The 16,995-nt window shown below is 36.5% G+C and overlaps 1 long non-coding RNA gene across 1 annotated transcript; it reads right to left on the reverse strand.

The window, feature by feature from the left end:
* Positions 1–727: 727 nt before the first annotated feature.
* LOC107556438 (uncharacterized) lies at positions 728–16,585 on the reverse strand. The gene is made up of 3 exons (XR_001605283.1): positions 16,575–16,585; positions 16,339–16,342; positions 728–805 (listed from the first exon to the last, which is right to left on the reverse strand). It is a non-coding gene; the product is annotated as an uncharacterized lncRNA (long non-coding RNA).
* Between the last annotated feature and the right edge of the window lie 410 nt (positions 16,586–16,995).

The raw sequence follows: 16,995 nt of genomic DNA on the forward strand, positions 1-16,995 counted from the left end.
ATAGTGAATGCCCCTATAAATGGTCTTATTTTTACGATTTAGTTTTAATCCAAATGATGCGTGCTAAGTGAGTGAACATCAAAGATCGCACAACAGAATTGCGCGCAACTTGTGCATTGTTTTACTTACTTGTTTTTGACATATCCGACCAAACTACAAACTTTCCAGTGATGTCTGTGAGAAAGATATATTCACTCAACAAGCTCGCACATCTGCACCGCCGCGCGCTCAATCCACTCAACCTGCTTTGTTTATCAGCTCGCGCACATCAGCTATACAGACGTTAACACTGAATGTTTAACATTATATTCATTGCATACATATACTTCGTAGTAGACATCCTTAACTCCTTTCTGCTGTCTGTTGTTCTGTTGTCGGTGTTTCTTTGTTTGAATATGTCGCTTATCACATGCTGTGAGGTATCGGCGTTTGGGGCATTTTAAGGAGTACGTGTACGAGTACAGGAGACCAGTATCGGGCATTTAGCTTCCCTTAAATATATATAGATTTTCTGCATCCATGTCTTGAATTTGTGATCATTCTAAATGCATTTTAGTAGACTAAATCATGCAGTGAAAGAAAGAACTCTAAATGTGTTTCACGTGACGTATGCGTGCGCTCTGTAAGGGTGTTTTTGCTAAATATTCTATAATGTCAAATCGCACATCGTTAAAACAACAATTACGATATTATCGCAGACGATATATATCGCACACCCCTACCGGCTACAGCGTTCTTCCGCAAGATGCACGCAATTCTGTTTACTAACCGCTAGAGCGCCAAAAGTTAGGGACTGCAGCTTTAACTGACAAATCTATAAAGAAAGATTTCCAATATTTTCATTGACCAATGTAATTGGATTTTGCAAATATAAACAAAGTTTGATTTTGAGGGCAAATCACAAAATCTTGTTATTTTATTATTTTATTTTTATTTTTTTGCATTTTATAAAATGTTTCTGGAAATGGGTTTGTTAAAAAACAATCCTTACACCCTTGAATACACGTGATTCTTAATTGTTTAAAAAAAGTTAAAATATATTTCACTTTGAGAAAAGTATTTACAAATATATTGTCAAATGCATTAACGTTTGTTAAGCAGCAAATCAGCATATTACAATAATTTCACTGCCACAGCATTAATCTTCAATGGAAGCTCTTCAATGGCAAACTCTTTTAAAGTATAAAACTAAGGACGTTTTTGGTGCACACCCAAATCTGAATTATGTCAGAATTTGGTTTGTTTGGCTAGTGTGAAGCATAGCTGCATAGGCAAAGAATACAGCACTTTTCATTGAGCAATTAATGACATATTTACAATAGAGATGTGGCTAAAATCGAACACCCTATTCAGAAAGTCAAAACCAATTACTTCAAAATGAATAATGACCAAAATATCAAACAAAATAAAATAATTGATTAAATATTACATTATATTTATTTCTGCAGTCGTTTGTTTGTTTGTTAGACTGATCACCCATCGACTACAAGGATAAAGCAGTATTTTAAATGAACATACAGTATCTACATGTGTGTAAAGCCAATATGACTAAAGCCTGAGCTTTATGAATGAAAATGCACATTATGTGATTTCAATTTCATATTGAATGGCCACACTGCATCTTTTGTGTATCTCGGAATACAAACATATTAATAATAACATTAAACTAAGATACATCATACGCTTCTAAATGATATGAAATAACATGCTACTTTGTTTTAAGTTTGACCAATAAGTATTTCTTTCAAAGCAAGCGTGCAGAGGAAGCCATGCTGTTATTATATTTACAATTTAAGCACAGTTTTTATTCTTATTTCACATAAAAGTTGTAATATATTTTTTTATTAAACGACAGCATATTTGCTATGTAGAAACTATAAATGATGGGGAAACAAAATGATGTAGCACTTCTGATGTACAGCTGTTCTACTGAATACAGAAACATACAGACAATTCACTGCACACTGCTACAGTTTACACCATGCATTTCATTGTGTGCATATGTAAGTGCAGATGTTCAAATTTACTGATTGAGCTTCTAATGTGATGTGAGCTTGTCCTGTAGCATTGTTTCCATGACAACATGTTACTGATCTCACTCCCTGCATCACAGGCAACGGTCAGAGGTGACAATGAACTCAAAGCGGCAAAAAACACTGAATTCAATTTTTACTGTTACATCAAACAATGCGAGCATCAGTTAATTCAGTTAATTGGATGTTGGGGGGCGCATGTCCTAAAAGGTTGAAAACCCCTGCTCTTGACAATCAGAATAGGATGCATGTTGCATGTTATCACAAGGTCGCAAAAGCCCTGTTAATTAAACATTGAATAGTGATTTACTTGACACCTGCATTATGTCGACTATAAGAATGACTAGAAAGAAACAGGAACAACAGGCATCAAAGATGTGCTCTCACCTTTCAGGAGGCAGTAATTCTCAAATTTTAAATGTAAAAATGCATTTTAGCAAAATAGCACATTTTTATTGCTATTTTAACATATCGACACAGTTCAGGTTATTCTTATCTCTCTTGGTATAAAATCTAAGAACACTTCCATTAAAATTAAAAATGGTTGTCCCTTCAATTCAATTATACATTATATTGGCAGTGCTGTTGCTTTGATGGTCTTTCTTTGGATGTTTTTTTTTTATTGACACTAAATGTAATTCTAAAACAGAAGTTTAATATGTCTAGTTACAATTAAGAATAATCCACTAAAATATCAGCTTTTACACGGGGGGTGGGGGGGTGGGTAGGGGGTCACAGAGTGGATAAGTGTACTGCACAGAAAACTAGTGTGAAAAAAAAGTTCGGTTCATTTGTGGGTAGAACCTGGAACCCATCATTTCTCAAACAATGCAGCACATTAACATCAATAAAATCTATTTATTTCAGTTGAACAACGGACATTACAATTATAAGCTGAAAGTGTCTGCTCCATAAAGCATGGAGCAAAAGCTAAATTTCACTTTTCATGTGAATAGAGTAAGAAAAGATGACTGACAAGACAATGAGGGAAGTTTCTGCGTCGAAGTGAAGAGCAAAAGTGCCTATAAGTTCTACGTTTAACATATGCGAGTCATTGTAGTGTTTTATTTCTGTCTTTCATGTTTTTTTTATTATCATGGGCTTTTTGTTGTTGTTGTTTTGTGTTTCGCAATTTTAAAGCATTCGTTTCATTTAAAGAAAGGTAAAGATGTAAAGATCTAACATTAAATCAAAGTAACCACTACAGATCCTAAGTGTTATTGAGAAATATCTTGTAAAATGTGCACTGTAATTTGTAACACTGTTTATTACTCAGTGGGAACATTTCCTCACCGTGGCATCCCTACTGGCAATATTACAAGCTAAAACAAACATACAGAATGGCCTGTGTAGATCAACTCACAAACAAAGAACTATTATAAGTTAGTTCTTTTAATTAATCATTAAGCAAAACTCAAGAGTCACTACTTTAAATCAATCTGATGAATCCTTTACTGAATGAACTCGAAGGTAACCGAATCCATCAGAATGGCCTACCCAATGTAACAATATGAGAACAAAGTGTGTTTTCTCCCTCATATTTCACAATATAAATGTTTTTGGTGGATCTCAAGATTGATTCTACCTCTCTAGGTGGTTTCTAGAATGAAAAAGTTTGAAATACCCTTCTTTAAAAGGGTGATTGACTGGTTTTTATATTGGCTTGATTGTGTTTATGGGGTGCAGTCTAACATGTGTTAATGCTTCGTTTGTTAAAAAATGCATTATTTTTCACATAATTTACCTTTATTCCACACCTCTCTGTCCCTTCTCCTCTGAACGCACTGATCACTTCTTGCTTTTATGAAGCCCCTCCCTCAGAAATACACGATGGGCTCTGATTGATTAGCTGGCCCAGTGTGTTGTGATTGGCTAAACTGCCTCTAGCGTGCGTCTAAACGTCCCGCCCCTCAACATAGCGGTATGTCCTCCGGTTGTATTGTAAACAATGTCGTTGTCTATATTGCTTATCAGTTTGAGGCCGATTGAGACGCAGAGGATATTATTGAAGAGGATCGCGCAGAACCTGTGCAAGCACGGCTTTTAATGGTAGGCCTGAGATTTTTGTTTGTTGTTGTCTCATTCTTTTAGATATGCTGTTATTTGTAAATGCTACTGCTTCTGTTAGCTTTTAATATACGGTTTTATTCTGATTAAAGCTTTAATACAGTTTGGCAGCCACACGCGCGTCCATGTATAACGCTTCTCATAGCTATAGTTTGTGAAAATAAGTGTATTCACTGAGCTGATGATCTGAATGAGAGAGAGAGAGAGAGAGAGAGATGCAGAGCGTGTGCAGAGCAGGGCGAGGTCAGGAACAGGATGAGAACGCTGCTTTAGAACATTGATTTTGAAACTTGTGAATCCATTAGAATCGTTAGAAGACAGAATCGCGATTCATATATGAATAGATTTTTACGTGCACCTATAGTTTTCTCTTCCTCTTCTCTAAAGCAGCTCAGCATGGCCTCGCCCCCTTTGCTGCGTGTTCCCGGAGGCGGGGTTTATGTAAAATTCTGGGTTCTTGACGTAACGGACCCGGGAAGTAACTCGTTGTAGTCCCTTACCAGTCGTTTTTGTAGGCATTAAACTGCCAGAATTTTAAAAGATGATATCTCCGTTTGCATTGAACTTTCAGCTTCGTAACATTGCAGATATTGTTTATGATCAAACAGCAAAATTACACACTAACTAACATTAAAAAAGTGAAATCGCAATCAACCACCCCTTTAAAACAGTGAATGTCAGGATTCTGGACACTTCAGAAAGATCATGAGTTTCCTTTTTGCCTAAAACATAAATTGCCTATACTAAAATAATAATAAAGACAAAAGGGATCTTAATTGCCAAAAAGGAAGTTTATCAATGGACAGAACAAGCAGTCTTTTGCAGAACATGCAGAACGTTTCTTTACACACTAACTTTTCTCAAATCTCTATTTGTTTTGTCTTTGTCCTGTCAATTATTTTCTCTACCAATTTTTTTTGGAGCTACTGCTACCCTTGTCACCTCAGAGAAAATGCTCCTTCTGCATATAGCACAGAACGAAGTGTCTCTATTCATCTCCATCAACGGTTACAGTGATAATGGACTTGCAGAGAACAAGATAGCTTCATTCCATGGGCAGGTATTGGAAATCACTCAAACAGACAAACTAGCAAAGAGGGGTTGCATTTGTATAACCAGTATGGGTTAAATTCTAACAACAACAAGGTATCATCAATATCCCACTCTGTTAAAATGATACAGGCACATTACAGTGATCCACAGACACATGAAAACTTTAGGCTCCTCATAAATGGAGAAGCAGAGCTGTTTAGGACATGATCACTGGCACTAAACTTGGTTGTACATTAGAGGCAGACACTTTACAATCTGCAAAAGTTATTTCCCTTCCAAATACTGCTATGTCTAGAAGTATGATAAAAGACAACGCTTCAGCAGTCTTTTAAATGACCCACAGGCAAGGCAAAGTGGAGGCAAAAATGTATTATGGACCTTGACAACAATCCAGTAGGCCTAATGGAGCATACACTGCTTTCCACCAACAAATATATTCTCTGCTAAGTGTAGTTTTACTTGCCTAGCAATGTTTAGAGAGGAAAAAAGAGGACAGGTAAAAAAAAAAAAGTTATTATTCACTCAGACACAATGCCAACGTTTAACTTTGTAACCTCATTCATCTTGCAAATTGTTTGAGGTTCAGCGCCACATAAGGAAGGGCTGATTCACCGGTTTAACACTTGGAAGGTGGTGACACACCAAAGCTACACTCTCTTCCTCTCGCACTCAAACACACACACACACACATAACACACACACGTTTACTTAGGAAGCTAAATGGGGATATTCAATAGACATCTTTTGTTTTTATATACAGCTAGTAGGGGTGTAACGGTACACACATTCGTACCGAAAATTTTCGTTATACATGTGTTTCGGTTCGGTACGCATGTGCCCCGAACAAATCATTCTGTTTTTCCAGGAAATTCAGACAATACATGCTGTTTTGGCACTCTTTGATGTGGCGTGACAGAACGCTGTATAGAAGCCTCAGTTCTAACGGCAGTGCGGAGTGGAGTGAGCTCGATCATCCTTTCCTCTTTACTACTAGTTATAATGCAAAATAAACATGAATGAACATCTCACGTAATCGCTCAGTGTTTCCATTGCGGAAAACAGCTTGTAAACAAAATGTCACGTAGCATTTCATTTACCTCAGGCAAGTCATCAGTGTCCACAGCTCGTTATTTACTAGAGAAATGAAGACTAGAGAAGAACATTTTGTGAAATATTAGACACTTCATTATAATTTACTTTACCTGTTAGTTATGTCTTAATTATTTGATGTATGTTTAAATACATTTTTTATTCAATTGAATTTATTTAAAGACAAAGCTATTTGTTCAGTAAACCTTTTTTTAATTAAAAAAATATATATGTGTTTAGTTTTTTCCTCCTGCTGTACCGAAACCATACCGAACTGTTACGTCAAGTTTGTGTACCCTTACACCCCTAACAGCTAGTGATAAATATCCACAGTCTTACCCTAACAAAACTTTCTGCATTTTTACGTTTAAAAGAGTTTTATTTTTTAATACTAGTTTTACAAATGAGTATGTCCCCAAAATTAGGTTGTCAAGGACAACTCGCAGGTATCGCACATCACGTTAGTTCAAGACAGCAGAACCAGTAATCCAAAACCATTAATCTAATCACCAAACAGGCAAAAGTCCACTTCAAGAATGAACAAGTAGCGTCAATGAGTTTAAAGTTCATGTTTTTGAAAAAAAAATAAAAAAACAGCGAATTTTTTTAATGATTTAGTTAATGTGATTTAATGGAAAACTAAATGAGTGCCTCGGTAGGATTTTGAACAGCCTCCTGAGTTGTAGCCAGATGCCGTGGACAGACACTGAGTGGTGCCACCGGTTTGCTTAGTTTTTTCCTCCTGCTGTACCGAAACCATACCGAACTGTTACGTCAAGTTTGTGTACCCTTACACCCCTAACAGCTAATGATAAATATCCACAGTCTTACCCTAACAAAACTTTCTGCATTTTTACGTTTAAAAGAGTTTTCTTTTTTAATACTAGTTTTACAAATGAGTATGTCCCCAAAATTAGGTTGTCAGGGACAACTCGCAGGTATCGCACATCACGTTAGTTCAAGACAGCAGAACCAGTAATCCAAAACCATTAATCTAATCACCAAACAGGCAAAAGTCCACTTCAAGAATGAACAAGTAGCGTCAATGAGTTTAAAGTTCATGTTTTTGAAAAAAAAATTTAAAAACAGCAAATTTTTTTAATGATTTAGTTAATGTGATTTAATGGAAAACTAAATGAGTGCCTCGGTAGGATTTTGAACAGCCTCCTGAGTTGTAGCCAGATGCCGTGGACAGACACTGAGTGGTGCCACCGGTTTGTGTACACTCAAAAAATAATGTGTTTGAATTTTAAAGACGTGGTGAGATGTTGCGCTGCACTTCTCATTCGGTGTGCGACTCGCTTTACAAATGTGATAGCCATGTAACTGTGCCTCATTCAGGAAAATAATTGCCAGTTTATAGGGACAATAAATCTAACTTTAAAGTTTTAATAACAATTCTAATTCTATGAGAATAGGAAGTCCACACAACAACTATAATGATAACGACAGACATTTATTTTTTAGAAATAAATTCAGCGAAGCACCCTCACACTTTCACCTACTTTTATTTACAGCATGTATCTTAATGTATAAATATTGGTATGAACATAAAAAGATGTAACAATTGAGATTTCACAGGCATTTGATGAATATGGAATAACAGTCCCTGAACAAAGGTGGGGTCAAAATCAATAGTAGCAGTCAGCAGCTGCTTTAAATACTAAAGTGCATCTAATCATCATGGACTGAACCAGATTTGCCAGTTCTTGCTGTGAGATGTTACTCCACTCTTCCACCGAGGAATCTGCAAGTTCCTATACATTACTGGGGGGACACATGCTTACATGTGGTTTGTCACTACAAAGACAATCATTGTCAAAATGCAATTAAATCAAATGTGCAAAAGTCATTACAATTACTAGTCACCATTGAACCCTAATTCATTAATCATTAGGTGGGATATGCGCTTTCATATGTGACACAGACTAGCTGTTTTCACTGAGAAATTGTGCATGTATGAGTGTAAGGTGAAGTACTTTTATGCCCAAATTACAAACAATGGAGGCGAGATAACTGTGCTCGTACAGGAGGACACCTGCTGCTCTGCTTCCCAGAATCCTCAGTGCTGGATTACTTCTGTTGCTCATCTACATATACATCAGTAATCCTGTTTCTGCTCCAACACACACACACACACACCACACAGGTGCTGGCTCATATACAGCTAAACCGGAAAACACGCATTCAGGAACACATAATCCTGTCTGATTTCTATAAATATCTGTTTTGAACTTGGAGCAGTAGACACAAAATGCAGCCAACAGAATATAACTAAAATTGAGATTTGTTAGTACATAGAAATGTATATATGTGAAACCAGTCCTTTAGAAAACTCTCTACAACCGTCCACTATACATTACTGGGGGGACACATGCTTACATGTGGTTTGTCACTACAAAGACAATCATTGTCAAAATGCAATTAAATCAAATGTGCAAAAGTCATTACAATTACTAGTCACCATTGAACCCTAATTCATTAATCATTAGGTGGGATATGCGCTTTCATATGTGACACAGACTAGCTGTTTTCACTGAGAAATTGTGCATGTATGAGTGTAAGGTGAAGTACTTTTATGCCCAAATTACAAACAATGGAGGCGAGATAACTGTGCTCGTACAGGAGGACCCCTGCTGCTCTGCTTCCCAGAATCCTCAGTGCTGGATTACTTCTGTTGCTCATCTACATATACATCAGTAATCCTGTTTCTGCTCCAACACACACACACACACACCACACAGGAGCTGGCTCATATACAGCTAAACCGGAAAACACGCATTCAGGAACACATAATCCTGTCTGATTTCTATAAATATCTGTTTTGAACTTGGAGCAGTAGACACAAAATGCAGCCAACAGAATATAACTAAAATTGAGATTTGTTAGTACATAGAAATGTATATATGTGAAACCAGTCCTATAGAAAACTCTCTACAACCGTCCACGGCACATGCAAAAATACAGCAGAATATGAGATAATATCACCAGCCACAGGAAAACGGCAGCAAACACAAATGTTGCTCCACTGGCATCCTATATTTCATCTCCCAGGGTTGAAACAGTCACAGAGGAAGTAAAAAATGTGGAAAAAGTGAGAAAAAGAATACAACACCCTGGAGCCAGAAAAAACACCAATAACTAACATCACAAGTTGAATAATGAAAACTGCATCATTTCTTTGGCTGTTTTTTTTTTTTATTTCGCAAGGATAAGGGGATGTTCTTCGCACCCATCTATCGCACTCCTGTCTGTGTTTGAGCACTCTAGTGTGCACTTTTATAAAGAGCTTGAGTTTTTCCAGACAGAGTGAGAGGCTGTCAGTATAGCCATAGCCAAAGGATGCACTCTGGAGCGTGACAGGCTGACTAGGTGCTCTGAATTGTTGACAAGGAAAACATTGTTTGCTTCCGGTGTTGGACAGCATCAAATAAATGGAGGTATTTTGCGGCAGAGTAGCATTTTGAGGCTGTCCGAGTCGGGTGGGTGAATGTGGTCTGACAGAGGGGCACTGAGCGTACTACCCTTGGGTGGTGCGTAATGTTCTCTTGTGACATTTCAACTGATACACACACTGAAACATTAGGACATCCGGAGGACACTTTCTTGTTTCCTTACATCCACTTTTGATGGCAAGAAACTTGACATTACTTGAAATATTTCGAGTTTTTTGTTATTTTAAAAAATGAAATATTGCTCTTTTTATTTGCTTGTTTCATGCTGTTGATTGATCTTAAAGGTATATTCACACAAAAATGAAAATTGTCTCATTATTTACTCAATCTCACATAATGTCGTTTGACTTACTTTCATTTGTGGAACACAAAAGAAGATATTTTAAGAAATATCTCGTTGTTTGTTTGGTACAAAGCTGTGCCTTGGCAGTACCCTTTCAAAAGGTACACCTTTGTACCTTATTAAACCCTAAAGGGTGCGTATTAGGACCTTAAAGGTACATATTAGAATCTTTTGAAAAGGAACCGCCCCAGTGACATTGGAATGTACACTGGATGTCAATGGTAACCAAAACTGCTTTGTTACTAACATTTCTTAAAATATTTTCTTAATAAATAAATACGACACATCCCTCATTTTAAGGAAAAAAAGGCCCTTATAACAGAAGTGAATGGGACTGGGATCTTCTGTTAAAACTTTTATATTTGTGCTTTAATGCCACTGTCGTTATTTAGGCGTTACGCTGGCATGACCAAAAAGCTGTAAAATTGGATACAACGACACAAAAGGTGTTTAAAAGCCTTTTTCTTATTGTTTTGTGTCTTGTGCCTACAGTATACCAATATTTTTATAAAAACTGAGGGACAGACTGAATTAAATTTTTGTGGTAATCAAGATTGTGCCACAAATGCTGTTGACTGATCTTAAAATGTACTGAAACCAGAATATTCATTTCATCTGTTTGAACTATTATACTTCTATAGAAGTCATTAGCTAATTTAAATCAGCACTCATTCAATGAGTTTTCAGATATTTATTACATAACAGAGTATAATGTCAAAAAGGTCTAATTGCAGAAATGAAATGCATCAAAAGAAGTGTTTGTGATCTTGAACAGTACCTTTCATCTACATGCACTCAAATTCAACACACTTCCTTTAATGCAAGTTGATATTCTGCCATCTAGTGGCACAAGCATTATTTGGTGTTTAAAATGCCTCCAAGAATCTCCCTTAGTCATAAATAAATAAATATCACCGGAGGTCTGGCTTTGAATGTATTGATATTTTAATCCGATTAAATCCCTTAAAACCAAATCTATCCATCAGTATACAAAAAAAACCTAACCTCCATCATAATGAGAGGATAGTGAGAAAAAGTGTTGCTCCCTTAGACCTAAACCATTTGAATGTTGGAGAGTAAATACTGAACATTTGGGGACCAAACTTAACTCCCACTCCATCCACAAATTTCCCATCACATTGCTAAAAATACCATTTTTAACTCGGTGTAATTTCAGTGTCTTACGGACGGCTGTGTGCTAGATAGAGTCCCAAATCACTCTGCTGGTCCGGAGCAGAGAAATGTTAATTCCAACCCTAATGCACGGTGGCACTCTCTCCTCTCCATCGAGGTGTGATTTACCCCATGTGAAGCATCCTGACAGCCCCCTCCATCATCACACCTCTGTGACCAAATCTATAGGATGCTCAAATCTCCTGGTCCCTGGCTCATTCGTTCTTTCCATCCCTCCACATCTGCAGGTGAGGCTGAAGACTGTATCGCTCAGTCCTCTGAGAATTACAGCCCTGAGAAACAGAGGCAGTCAAGCCCACTGGGACATGTATGTGTAGAATACTGGCTCTCGGGTTGTTAGATGCTGGTGTTCATTAATTAGCACGGACTTCAATCATGTGAAATAGCACCTCAGGCTGCTTTTAATTTGGATGAGATCTGCTGCGCAAACACATCCAGTGCTAGTGACACGTAGTTATTCTAGCTACACTGAAACATTTATTCTTTTAGCAGATGCTTTTATCCTCAGCAACTTGAAACAAAGCAGACAGCATGAAAACGCAATGAAAGGGAGCAAAATAAAGCCAAAAAGTGGGTGGATGCTACTCATAGACTTTAAAGTTCATTTGAGAGACTATCAATATGCCTATTTAAGCCATTAGATCAATGCGATTCAATACTGCAGTACTCCAGATTGCATGAAATCCACTGATTCACGCTTGCCTCTATATAAATGCTTGGTAAAATACTGCAAGGAGAGCACAGACTTAAGTATCTGAAAGTTTGCCAATTCAAATTGACATTTGAAAACTTATTTTGAAACCTTTGGGAGTTTTAGCTGTGGAGGGGGTAGAGCTGTTGATGTCAACACTGTGCATTTTTCATTTTAATTTAGTTTTAATTGCATCAATGAGCATAGAGCTCAAAATTACACATGGCATGCAGCTGCTGGTATGGCCAGGGGGCAGCATTTTTTTTATTTTATTTTTTTACTATTGTCTGTGTGCTTGCTGGAGTACAACAGAGGACTGGGGCTGCACACGCTAATGGATTCCCTGCTCGTCCTGTACCATGTAGCCAAGTGCTATTTGTCAGGATGTTGCAGAGGGCAAGAGTTTTTCTGCTTTTTAAATCAGATTCTTCTTGTTTGGTTCAGTAGCTAAAAAATTATTTGTTTCAGCTAACAAAAAAGTGTGACTAAATGTTGACCCCATTATTCATGATCCATTAGACTTTAAACTATATTAAATCACTACAGATTAAACTTAAATGCTATTTACTCATTATAAAACCATTACTGCTAACATCTATTGTAATATAATGAAGTTTTGCGAAGTTGCTTTAAAAAAATATTTTGTCACAATACGCAGCTTTTCTGAATGACTGTCAATAGTCAAGTTTTGAATGGCAATCAATTTTGGATGTCCATGTCATAGCATAGTTATGCAATCTACCAGCAGGGACTAACTAGCTGAACTCTAGTCTTGTGTAGCCAAACCTTTAAATAGTGTTTTCTGAGAAATACCACAATGCCAGACCATGGCTGAACAAAAATAATAATAATGGATTAATTACAAAGCAAAAACAGATTCAGCTAACAAAAAAGTGTGACTAAATGTTGACCCCATTATTCATGATCCATTAGACTTTAAACTATATTAAATCACTACAGATTAAACTTAAATGCTATTTACTCATTATAAAACCATTACTGCTAACATCTATTGTAATATAATGAAGTTTTGCGAAGTTGCTTTAAAAAAATATTTTGTCACAATACGCAGCTTTTCTGAATGACTGTCAATAGTCAAGTTTTGAATGGCAATCAATTTTGGATGTCCATGTCATAGCATAGTTATGCAATCTACCAGCAGGGACTAACTAGCTGAACTCTAGTCTTGTGTAGCCAAACCTTTAAATAGTGTTTTCTGAGAAATACCAGACCATGGCTGAACAAAAATAATAATAATGGATTAATTACAAAGCAAAAACAGAGGTAAACTAGAAAATGTGTTTTACGCAGACATAACTCAAAAAAACTATGTAATAGACAGTTTTGCTTGTGGATATTTCCTTTTCTTATTACTATGTCCCTCAAACACGATTTGATGTCACTATACTGACATATTTGACAAATCCAGAATTTATTTCATCCTCAAAAACTCTGCTGTATCAACCTGTTCCTGACAAACTAATAAATAATAAATCTTGTATGGAAGTCAGTCTATGAGATTAGAACATATCATCTGTTTGTCCAACCAATGGAAAACAGGAGAGCATTCAAGAAGCCCATTTTGGAAACAGTCTTTCTGAGGAAAACTAATAACTATGTGCAAAGCTCAGTATACAGTATGCTTCATCACCACAAACTAATACTGCAGTCAACAGAGAACCAACAAACAGCAGTAAATCTGGTAACACTTTATTTTAAGGTCCAAATCCATTAACAAACCATTAACTACGACTTTTGGCTCAATAAACTACTCATTTGCTGCTTATTAATACTTAGGTAGTTGTTAAGTTTAGGTATTGGTTAGAATTAGGGATGTAGAATGTGGTCATGCACAATATGTGCTTTATAGGCACTACACTCTAAAAAATAAAGGTGCTTCACGAATGCATAGAAGAACGAAAAGAAGGTCCTTCAGATTATGAAAAGGTAAGAAAGAGATGGTTCTTTAAAGAACCTCTGACTGAATGGTTCTTTGTCGAACCAAAAATGGTTCTTCTATAGCATTGCTTTCTTTTTAATAGTGTAATAAACAGCCAATATGTTAATAATAGTCATGCTAATAAACATATTGAGAAATGGTCCCTACACTAGTAGGGTGTTACCATAAATCATTACTACTGAGGTAAGATCACCCCCACCCCCAATCGGTGCAAGAATCCCACCAGGGTAAAATTATGACAGAAATGTTTAAAGTTTCACTTTTAGTCATTTCTATATTTGAAAATGTTGTCATTTATGTAAAAATAAATCAATAAAATTAAATAAAGTAAGTGTATATATAAATGTAAGCAATTTGACAATTTAGTTCAATTGAATGACAAATTATAGAATCACAGGGATTCAGATTAAATTATTCCACTCAAGTAGCCTATTGTTTATGCCGAATAATGAAAATTAAGGAAATTTACATCTAATTCATGGATTTATTAAATAATAACTCTATATTTTAATAATCAAACACTAAAAACATAAGAAACAACATGCCAGTGGGAACCTTCCACAAATCACCCATTAACAAACAGACATGACATAACTGTTCATCTACAACATAATATAAATTCACAATCACTACTATGTAAAAAAAATAAATAAATCTATAGTCAAAAACCATCTTAGACCATCGTCCCCTTTATACATTCTTCTTTTCATGAGGGCCAATGCCACAACTTCCAACTGCCTTCATTAAAAGATTTTGCCAAATTAATACCTCAAATTAAAATTGCTGTGATTCTGCTGAGGGGCTTAGATAACTTTATTAGCAAAAGTAGAACATCTGATCAAGGTAATTACGCAATGTTAATTATGGTTCCTAATCACACCGCTAATTATGGGCACCCTTCCTGGTTCAATCTTAAAATCAAATTGCGCTGCCTTGAAGGTGTGGCGATTCATTTGACAAATCTCCATCTAAAGCGGTTTTCCAGCATACTCAGCAGTTCACCTGCTGAGGAAGAGAAGGGTGAGGGGAAATCAAGTACAGAAGGCCTATTTTCATTATCTTGCTACTGTTGGTTCTGCATGTCTAATGTGCATCATTTTACCTTCTGAGGAATCCTGGAGTGTGTTGCCAAGCAACATGCACATGTTACGGGGCGCATGTGGAGGTTCACTAGTTTTCCGTGTATAATAATCCAAACAAGCCGAGCAGTCAACAGTGTGACACTTTCAGTAAATGAAAAAATCTGGAGCAAAAGCTCCTTTGGTATTTTTAAACCGCTTCGCTGCTAAACACGGACATAGCTGCAAGAAGGTATTTTTGGGAGTGCATCACATTACTTAAAGGAATAGTTCAGCCCCTGTCATCTTTTATTCCTCCGTGTTGTTCCAAACCCATATTTTTCTTCCGCGGAACACAAAAGGACAAATTTTAAAAAGATTGTACTAGTTGCTCTTTTTCCCCATGCAATTATTCCCCTTGAGGATTGAGGGCTTCAAACTGGTTGTAAAAGCACCATAAAAATGGGCCATATGACATGCTCGCTACAAGTCTTTTGAAGCCATACAACAGGCTTGTGTGAAGAACAGACCCAAACTCCAGTCATTATTCACTGATAATCCTCCCCTGCTGCGACCAGATCATTGAGTTGGTGATGTGAACTTGAGAACAAGATCAGTCAGATTTGAGAATGAATCATATGTAACGTATTGTGAAAATAATGAAACGTTCACAATTTGCCTATATTTGTTCCAGGAACTCGGATGGCAGATGGGTGAATAAATCTCCATTCACAGTAACTGCATAAAAATAATAGCCTACATTTTTTATAATTGATTAAAAGTATACACTACCATTCAAAAATTTGGATCAGTAAGAAAAAGAAGAAGAACAACAAGAAGAAGCAGACGAAATAAATACTTTTACTCAGCATGGACACATTGAATTGTTACAAAAGATTGAGCTAAAAAAATGCTGTTCTTTTTTTATTCTTCAGTGCTTCATGAAAAAAAAATCCACAAAATATGAAGCTGCACAACTATTTCCAACTTCGATAATAATAAGATTTAGCATATTAGAATGATTTATAGGATCATGTGATACTGAAGACTGGAGTAATGGCTGCTCAAAAATCATCTTTACCATCACAGGAATACATTATATTTTAAAAGAATATGAAATATTATCACACTGAAATAACTTTTCTCAATATTCATGTTTTTACTGAATTTTATACAGCCTTGGTGAATGTAAGAGATGCCTTTCAAAGCGAGAATAAGAGTTACGCCTTCTTTCTTTGCGTGAACATTTGGGCGGTGTTATGCAAATCTTCCCACATAGTGATGTAGGTATGTGGGGGCGTGTTAGAACGAGCAGTTTTAGGTAGGTGTGGCTGACTCTTAACTTTTATAAAGAATATCTCTTTGGATTTGAGACTTTAGTCTTTGCAACTTTACAGATCTTCTTTATGCACCAAGAGCTTGTAACACTCCAAAGAGAAAGGAAAATTTTAAATCGCATCATATGACCCCTTTAAAAATCTTACTGATCCCCAACTTTTAAACAGAATCAAACTTTTGATTCATTCTATGAAATGTAACCAAAAAAAAACAACGTTCAATCCACATGCTGCAAATTTGATAAATGTTGTGCGAAACCAAAATGACAAAATAAAATTTCATGCACAAGACACCTGCAGTCTTAAATTATGAATCATATTTGAATTGTGCAAGAATCACAATAGGTTACAAAATAGAGAGCACAAATGAACGGTTTCCTCACATGAATCCAGTAAGAAATTTAACTCAACCCTAAAGCATCACACTCAGTTAAACAGTTGAAGCAGCAAAGAGACTGAGAGGCTGGAGGATGAACATAATTTTCAGCTTTTAACCACGTTCCACAAGGACTAACTCAAGGAGAGCTCCATTGCCTGCCATTTGCATACATTTCCAAATGAACAGAGTTCTGTAAAAAATTTGGCAGAGAGTCAAAGTGATGTACGGGGGTTAGCCAACGCTCGTCTCTGAGAGTTCCCGGTTCACACTGAGCGGTGACAATCTGGCCACGTCTCATCCGTCACTCTCCCGGGTAAGAAATGAACCAGCCTGGGA

Source organism: Sinocyclocheilus grahami, unplaced genomic scaffold (assembly GCF_001515645.1).
Source record: "Sinocyclocheilus grahami isolate Dianchi unplaced genomic scaffold, SAMN03320097.WGS_v1.1 scaffold568.1, whole genome shotgun sequence".
NCBI classification, from domain to species: Eukaryota; Metazoa; Chordata; class Actinopteri; order Cypriniformes; family Cyprinidae; genus Sinocyclocheilus; species Sinocyclocheilus grahami.